The sequence below is a fragment of the Mustelus asterias genome, chromosome 18 (genome assembly GCF_964213995.1).
Source record: "Mustelus asterias chromosome 18, sMusAst1.hap1.1, whole genome shotgun sequence".
NCBI classification, from domain to species: Eukaryota; Metazoa; Chordata; class Chondrichthyes; order Carcharhiniformes; family Triakidae; genus Mustelus; species Mustelus asterias.
Genome location: NC_135818.1, coordinates 44,485,903 through 44,495,454, shown reverse-complemented (window position 1 = coordinate 44,495,454; position 9,552 = coordinate 44,485,903). Strand labels below are relative to the sequence as shown.

Here is a 9,552-nt window from a genome sequence, read left to right as displayed (position 1 = left end):
AAAGCTATTGAGTCCATTGAAGCTCATTGAAACTTGCCTCCCTAATATATTGTGGAGGGTGCGTGAATTTTAATCCCATTTTTTGGATGGTTAGAAGGTTAAAAAAATTTCAGTGGAACCAAGTCAGAGCGGATAGCCAATGCTGTCACTGAAAACTATTAAACAGAATCCATGGGTGGGATTCTCGAGCCTCATCAAACAGCCGGGGGAATCCCGATGCCCCATTGAATGGAGCGTCAGCCAAAACTTGGGATTCCTGATGGGTGTCATGGCAATCGGGGTTCACCTGACCCTCCCTGCCAGTCCTGATCGGATTCCCGGTGATAATGGACAGCAACCTGATAATTATGCAAACCTGCTCATTATAATGCAATTAGTGGGTTTGACGGCCCATTCACAGGCCCCGCTGCCATTCACCCGGCATTCCAGCGGGAACCGCACCACGCGGGCTTTGGTGCTGCTAATCACCAGCTTGGACCTGGCATGCTGGACCCTGAGGGGCCAGCGGAGCAGCAGCAACCCCTCAGAAAAGAGGAGCATTCTCCACCCCCCCACCACTCAAATAACAGATTACAGCTCCCCCAACATGATGCAGGCATGAGGGTGACCCAACGTGACCACCCCTCCTCAAGGTTTCCCCCCCCCCCCCACTTCCGAGCCCACTAAACCTTCTTCCCACTCAGCGTCCAACTCAGGCTCCCTTCAGACTCCTCCTCAGGCTCTACTCCCCCCTCAGACCACCCTCCCTCCTCAGACACCCACTCAGGCTTCTATTGACAGCTTAATGGATTTATTTATATTTCCCTTCACGTTTGAATGCATCTCAAGTACTTGCACTGTTCCGAACCGCAATGTTTACATGGGTGCTGTGATTGACAGCTGTGGTTTCTTCAAAGGGAATAAGTGACTTGCAAAAGAAGAGGTTAAACCATTCATGCCTGTGGTGTGGGGGTGGGATGGGAGTGGGGGGTCCCGTTATTTGAGTGTTTGGGGGGGGGGAGAATGCCCCTCTTGGCTGAAGGGATGGTGGTGCTCCCCAAGGGAGAGGGACTGTCTCCAAGCACGGAGATCAAGGCGCTCCTTAAAAAGAGCACCCTAATCTCTGAACAGCAGGGCTGGCTGGTGGGGTGAGGTCACTTGCATCTTTCAGTTGGGTGAATTCCACCTGACAGATGCTGCCAGTGAGAAACGCTCTCTTTCTCCTGCTGGCGTGAGCATTTAGCCTGAAAACGGGAGAATTCCACCCCATGCCTCCATTAAAACACTTTTCAAAAAATCATGGAAGCCTGTGTTCATGGGCCTCCGGAATTTGCTTGGTAAGATATGGTGAAGAGGGCCAGGCCTGGGTTACAACTACCTTATTGCATTGATGATGTGTCAATGGGGATTGTGTGTTTCCATCATACTGAACAAGATTATCTTCACACAATCAAGCCCTTACAATTGGTCGAGCTTCTCCCCACTCCATATCCAATTCAACTCCTTCTGATTGGCCCCAATGTCCAACCGTGCTCCCTCCACCCGCATGATACTTGACATCTGTCTGCCTGTTAATCTAGCCTGCTATCAGGTGGGAAAAATGTTCAAACATTTAAAAGACTTGCACTTAATTTCTGCAGGACGAGGGAAGAACCCTAACATTCAAGTTTCCTTTTCAAAAATCCTCCCACCTCACCCCAACCAACCGGTGCTCTCTTCCTGTCCCTGAGTAAATATAGGGTCTCCCATATAAAATATAGGGTCTCCCATAAAGTCATAGAGTCATACAGTCATAGAGGTTTACAGCATGGAAACAGGCCCTTCGGCCCAACTTTTCCATGCTGCCCCTTTTTTAAACCCCTAAGCTAGTCCCAATTGCCCGCATTTGGCCCATATCCCTCTATACCAATCTTACCATGTAATTGTTTAAATGCTTTTTAAAAGACAAAATTGTACCCACCTCTATTACTACCCCTGGCAGCTTGTTCCAGATACTCACCACCCTCTGTGTGAAAAAATTGCCCCTCTGGACCTTTTTGTATCTGTCCCCTCTCACCTTAAACCTATGCCCTCTGGTTTTAGACTTCCCTACCTTTGGGAAAAGATATTGACTAGCTCGCTGACTTATGCCCCTCATTATTTTGTAGACCTCTATAAAATCACCCCTAAGCCTCCTCCGCTCCAGAGAAAAAAGTCCCAGTCTATCCAGCCTCTCCTTATAACTCAAACCATCAAGTCCTGGTCGCATCCTAGTAAATCTTTTCTGTACTCTTTCTTGTTTAATAATATGAAAATTTTACCTCCTTTGAGCCAGAATCGAACCAGCGACCTAAGGATAAATTTGTAAACTCTACAGCCCTCCGCTCTACCAACTGAGCTATCGAAGGGGGACTCTGCCAATTAACATCATGGGGTCCAATTACCACCTGATTAACCCCAGAACGTGACGCAAATTGGTAGATTATTCCAAACACTATCAAACATTAAATATATTTACTTTATGTACAGTAATTCATTGGCTGTGGCGATGTCCTGAAAGGTGATACAAAAGATGCAAATATCTTCTTTTTATCTGTTCAAAACTTATTCCACTAGTTATTGTTTACATCCTCTAGCCCTTCTTCTCTTCTGTTGCATTCTCTATCCTCGCTGCTCTCTCACCTACTATACCATCATCTAATGAGATAATTTGACCTGTATCACCCCACTGGCAGTTAACATTCTGGCTTTGTTCCATCTCATAGCCTGCCAATGTTTCTTTTGCTCCGCAGTCATAGTTATTTCTTTACTGATCAGTAATTTTAATGTTTTTCACATTTCTTCTCTTCGTCAAGGATTTTTCTGAATCATTTATCATTCTGCCAGTTAGCATATGGCTCGGGTCTGGAGATTTACACCTTGAAGTTCTTCTTATCAATTTATTTCTTTTTGTCTGATACATTCTTTAGCAGAACCCTGGTTGCATTCTATCCTACAGTGCTGGTTCCAACATTGCCATGACAACTGATTCCTTCCCCTTCCAGCTGCTTTGAAATATCTTTTATGTTGGCACCGGGCAGGCAACATGTTTGAGCCTCTCGGTTGCAGTTCAGTAAAGGAGACACGAGTTCTGCTTCTTCATAACTACCTTTATTTCTTTGATCCAAATCCACGTACAATTCTCCACCATTTGTGCCATTTGTAGCCCCTTTATATATCAGTGATTTCTATTGAATAATTGACATCAAATTAGGACTTAATTGAAAGGTCTGTTAACACATTGCTAACACAACATACCGGATGCGATTTTACCAACGCATTGTGCCCCTTTTTAGGCGCGAAAACGTGGTAAAGTCAGGCGTCAGGCGAGTAAAAGTAAAGTGACGTTTATTTATTAGTCACAAGTAAGGCTTACATTAACGCTGCAATGAAGTTATTGTGAAATTCCCCTAGTCGCCACACTCCGGCGCCTGTTCGGGACAATGCACCGAACCAGCACGCCTTTCAGATTGTGGGAGGAAACTGGAGCACCCGGAAGAAGCCTGACTGATCGCGGGCCCCACCCCCATCTCCCCCACCAATCTCAGGCAGACTGGCAACAGACCTCCTTTCACCCCCATTGATCACAGGCAGAGCGGACCCTCTTTCATCCTTCCACCGATCTCAAACAGAGAGCAGTCGGACGCTCGACACTTACCTCCTCACGGAGAGAACGTGCAAACTCCACACAGACAGTGACCCAAGCCGGGAATCGAACCCGGGTCCCTGGCGCTGTGAGGCAGCAGTGCTAACCACTGTGAGCAGCGCGATCCGCACCAGCATCCACGCCAGTTCCCTCTTTACCATGGCCCAAAAATGGCCGCAATCAGGGCCGTGCCCGAAACAGGCGCGATAGCCATTTAAATGCACTTGCATGTATTTAAATTGACTTATTGGGCTGCACACCCAACTTTCACAGCATTTCCCCCTTTACCGCCACGTTTGCCCATCTGGAATTGGCGCAAAACAGATATGCTCCATATAAGTCCGAATCGGGCGCTCCGTCAGTGAGGGTTAGTGAGGAGGTAAGTGTCGAGCGTCCGACTGCTCTCTGATTGAGATTGGTGGAAGGGTGAAAGGGGGTCCACTGCCACTCTGCCTGTGATCAGTGGGGGTGAAAGGGGGTCTGCTGCCACTCTGCCTGAGATCGGTGGGGGGGGAATGGGGGGGAAGTGCCCGCGATCAGTCAGGGTAGCGGGGGTGTGGGGGGGATAAGGGGGTCAGTAATGTTGTGGGGGTGGGGCAATGTCTGTGGGGTTCAGGGGGAGGCGTTATCCGGCCCAGGATCGATGTGACAGGGGAGCAGCATTCTATCTTTTTTTTCTGCGCAGGCGCAGTTGGAGACGCCGATCGGAGCTGCAGGGTTTCGGGCACACTAAGCCCCGCCCACTGGCTTGTGCAGTGTGATTCAGACTCACTGATATTTTTGCAGGCAGAGTGTGTATGGGGGCACCTCAGAACGGGTCTAAAAGTCAGATCTGAAACACTCCCATTTTCAAGTCCACCCAGCACTTAGAATCAAAATGGTAAAATAGGGCCCACCGACTCTGAGTTCTTAATCATGATTCCAAATACAGGATACCTTTTATCTCCTAATATTTGAAGCCCTAATATTCCATCCTTTTTATTCTGTTCCATAGAACCATTGAAAAGTTACAGCAGAGAAGGAGGCCATTCGGCCACCTTGTCCATGCCAGCCTGAGGATACCCAGGTGTTCTTTCTAATCCCATCTTCCTGCACCTGGCCCAGAGCTCTGTAGCCTACGGCACTTAAGGTGCAGACCCATGCACTTGTTAAAAGAGTTTAGAGTCTCTGCCTCCACCACCCACTCAGGCACCAAGTTCCAGACAGCCAGTGGTCTCTCTGTGTAAAAACGTTCTTCCTCATGTCCTCTCTACACTTTCGGCCACTTATCTTGAATTTATGTCCCATGCTTCCATAATTCTCTGTCACGGGAAACAATTTTATCCTGTCCACTCTATCTCTTCCTCTCATAATTTAGATACCTCAATTAAGTTACTCCTCAACCTTATTTTTTCCACAGAAAGTAACACCAACCTGTCCAATCTCTCCTCGTAGTGACACTTTTCTAGCCCAGGCAACAATCTTGTAAACCTGCTCCGCACTCTCTCTTGAGCAATTACGTCCTTCTTGTGATGTGGTGACCAGAACTGCACACAATACTCCAGGTGTGGCCTCACCACTGTTTTATCCAATTCCAACATTATATCCTTACTTTTATACTCCATACTTCTGCCAATGAAGGAGAGCATTCAATATGCCTCTTTTACTATCTTGCCTACTTTAACTACTGCCTTTAGAAATCTGTGTACTTGCATGCCAAGATCTCTGATTTCGTCTACCCTTCTTAAAGGGGCGGCATGGACAAGTTGGGCCAAAGGGCCTGTTTCCATGCTGTAAACCTCTAAGACTCTATGACTCTATGACTAGCATATCCCCATTTATTGTGTACTCACTATAACTATTTGACCCCATGTCACCATTCGAAGAAAAGCCAGGTATTTTCCGCGTGTCCTGGTTAATCTTAATTCCTTAGCCAACATTGCTATAACAGGTTATCTGACCATTACCTCAATGTTTGTTTCTGGCACTTTCTGTGCACAAATTGCCACCATGCTTCCTTAGATTATATCACTGACTACTTTTTGAGGGTGGCATGGTGGCACAGTGGTTAGCACTGCTACCTCAGTGTCTGGGCCCTGGGTTCATTTTTTGTCTCAGGTGACTGTCTGTGTGGAGTTTGCACATTCTCCCTGTGTCTGCATGGGTTTCCTCCAGGTGCTCCGGTTTCCCCCCACACTCCAAAGACTTGCGGGTTAGGTTGATTGGCTATGCTAAATTGACTCTGAGTGTCAGGGAGATTAGTAGGGTAAATACATAGGATTCCAGGGATAGGGCCTGGATGGGATTGTTGTTGGTGCAGACTCGATGGGCCGAATGGCCTCCTTCTGTACTGTAGGGATTCTATGATTATATGACTTCAAAAATACTTCAAGGCTGATTGGATCAAATGGTGGGGCAGGCTCTATAAGCTATAAAGAAAGGTAAGATGGATTATGAGAGTAAACGAGCTCAGAATATAAAAACAGATAGCAAAAGTTTCTACAAATATATAAAATGAAAAAGAGTGGCTAAAGTAAATATTGGTCCTTTAGAGGACGGGAAAGGGGATGTAATAACTGGAAATGAGAAAATGGCTGAGGCATTGAACAGGCATTTTGTGTCGGTCTTCATAGTGGAAGACACAAATAACATGCCAAAAATTGATGACAGGAAGGCTATGGCAGGTGAGAACCTAGAAACTATCATCATCACGAAAGAGGTAGTGTTGGGCAAGTTAATGGGGCTAAAGGTAGACAAGTCTCCTGGTCCTGATGGAATGCATTCCAGGGTACTAAAAGAGATGGCGGGAGAAATGGCAAATGCACTAGTGGTAATTTACCAAAATTTGCTGGATTCTGGGGTGGTTCCTGCAGATTGGAAAACAGCAAATGTGACGCCACTGTTTAAAAAAGGAGGTAGACAAAAGGCAGATTAGTTCAACTTCTGTAGTAGGGAAAATGCTTGAATCTATCATCAAGGAAGAAATAGCGAGATATCTGGATATAAATTGTCCCACTGGTAAGACGCAGCATGGGTTAATGAAGGGGAGGTCATGTTTGACTAATTTGGTGGAGCTCTTTGAGAACATTACATGTGCAGTGGACAAAGGGGAACCTGTGGATGTGGTGTATCTGGATTTCCAAAAGGCATTTGACAAGGTACCGCACCAAAGACTGCTACATAAGATAAAGATGCACGGTGTTACAGGTAATGTATTGGCATGGATAGAGGATTGGCTAACTAACAGAAAGCAAAGAGTGGGGGTAAATGGGTGTTTTTCTGGTTGGCGATCAGTGACTAGTGGTGTGCCTGAGGGATCAGTGTTGGGACCGCAATTGTTTACGATTTACATAGATGACTTGGAGTTGGGGACCAAGTGTAGTGTGTCAAAATTCGCAGATGACACTAAAATGGGTGGCAGAGCAAAGTGTACAGAGGACACTGAAAGTCTGCAAAGGGATATAGATAGTCTAAGTGAATGGGCGAGGGTCTGGCAGATGGAGTACAATGTTGGTAAATGTGAGGTCATCCATTTTGATAGGAATAACAGCAAAATGGACTATTATTTAAATGGTAAAGAATTGCAGCATGTTGCTGTGCAGAGGGACCTTGGTGTCCTTGTGCAGGAATCTCAAGGAGTTGGTTTGCAGGTGCAGCAGTTAATTAGAAGGCAAATAGAATTTTGTCCTTCATTGCAAGAGGGATGGAGTTTAAAAAGAGCGAGGTTATGTTGCAGCTGTACAAGATGCTAGTGAGGCCACAGCTGGTGTACTGTTTACAGTTTTGGTCTCCTTACTTGAGAAAGGATATACTGGCACTGGAGGGGGTGCAGGGGAGATTCACTAGGTTGATTCCGGAGTTGAGAGGGTTGACTTATGAGGAGAGACAGAGTAGACTGGGGCTATACTTATTGGAATTCAGAAGAGTGAGGGGACATCTTATAGAAACATATAAGATTATGAAGGGAATAGATAAGATAGAAGCAGGGAAGTTGTTCCCATTGGCGGGTGAAACTAAAACTAGGGGGCATAGCCTCAAAATAAGGGGAAGCAGATTTAGGACTGAGTTGAGGAGGAACTTCTTCACACAAAGGGTTGTGAATCTGTGGAATTCCCTGCCCAGTGAAGAAGTTGAGGCAATCTCATTGAATGTTTTTAAGGCAAGGATAGATAAATTTTTGAACAGTAAAGTAATTAAGGGTTATAGTGAGCGGGCGGGTAAATGGAGCTGAGTCCACAAAAAGATCAGCCATGATCTTACTGAATGGCGGAGCAGGCTCGAGGGGCCAGATGGCCTACTCCTGCTCCTAGTTCTTATGTTCTTATGTGGGCTCAAGAGGCTAAACGGCCTACCCCATTCCTAATTCATATGTTCATATGTAAAGAGTTTGGGGACATTCTGAGATTATGAGAGACTTCAGGAGAATGTGTACACTGACAGACCCTTAAGTGATGCTGCATAGATCCCTATGGGTTGTATAAAAGTTGCAGCATGCACTGAATTTGACAGGACTGGATTGAACTAACCTGCTACTAACGCATTCAGTACTTATTCGTGGAACGGTTAGAAGTCCTCAATTAGTCCTTCATAACATGAAGCTTATGTGATGGGGGGGAAGGTCTGTAAGAACGGCATGGTCGCTTTCTTCTTTGCTGTCAATCGCTCTTCTTTGGTCTCTTGCGCGCGTCTCCTCCTCCTTGACTGAGATGCCAAAGAGAGGAATCTGCAAAGGGATTTACTGCTATTCTATGGTACCTCCTACCATGAGTCTGATCAAAAATATTATTTGAAATGCAGCTCAGCAGCTCCTTCATACAAAACAAAATCACAGGAATGTGGAAACAGGCCAGAAATAGGCAGAAATATCCAGGTAATAAACTGCTCTGAGTGAATCACTTTCACCAAATGGATCAGCTTGTGAATAGGTTGTGCCCTCATTTGTGTTCTGGTAAGTAACGCTGATGGGAATGAGATAAAGCAGGGATTTGGAAGATGAGAATGTTGATGTTTTAAGGCACGGATATAATTTGCAGGTGATGGGGAAAACGGTTTAGCCTGCCAGATCGGAAATCTGGGCAGCACAAAGCTGGGCAAACAACTGACAAAAATGGGCCCTGCCTAAATTAATGAGTTTCAAAACGTAGCACTGGTCTTCCATTGCATCAAATTCTGCTTTTGGTTCCAGAATGCATTTCTTCATCCTCATTTATGTTCATTTTTCAAACACAAATCACAGGTGTTTGGGATGAGAAATAAACCACTGAGGGTACCTTTCCCTTGACCCACAGTGGAAAATGAAGCCAGCAGCTGTCAGTGGCTTCATTCCCTGAAACAGGAAAAACTAGGCCAACTGTTCCTGCGAGCTATACTGTCATTCAGCAAGTTGAAGGTTGAACTCTTGCCTCAACCCCATCTTAATCCCTTCAAAATTGTTTGTTGTACCTACATGTTAACCTTTTGTTGATTCATGTTTCTTTTAATTCATTCATGGGATGAGGGTGTCACTGGCTAAGCCAGCATCCATTGCCCATCTCTAATTGCTGTTGAGAAGGTGGTGGTGAGCTGCCTTCTTGTACGGCTGCAGTCCATGTAGTGTAGGAATGCCCACAGTGCTGTAGGGGAGAAGTTCCAGGATTTTGACCAAGTGACTGTGAAGGAACAGACATTTATTCCTAAGGTAGGATGGAGGGGAATTCACAGGTGATGGTGTTCCCATATGTCTTCATCCCTTGCCTTTTGTAGGCAAGTTGCCTTTTGTGGCAGTTGCGGACTTAGAAGATGTTGTTGAAGGAGTGATAGCAGCAAATGTGTGTATGGTATCCAGTTTGTTCTCTTCCATTCATTAACTCATTCTAAGTTAGCTAAGGAAGTGTTTCTTGGGTGGACATGTATCCATATCAGGTTACCAAAATGGTACATCATCAATCAAC

General features: G+C 45.7%; 1 non-coding gene across 1 annotated transcript; it reads right to left on the bottom strand.

Moving 5' to 3' along the window:
• Positions 1–2,280: 2,280 nt before the first annotated feature.
• On the bottom strand, positions 2,281–2,366 carry trnay-gua (transfer RNA tyrosine (anticodon GUA)). Its single transcript is given in 2 exon segments — positions 2,281–2,316; positions 2,330–2,366. It is a non-coding gene; the product is annotated as a tRNA-Tyr (tRNA).
• Between the last annotated feature and the right edge of the window lie 7,186 nt (positions 2,367–9,552).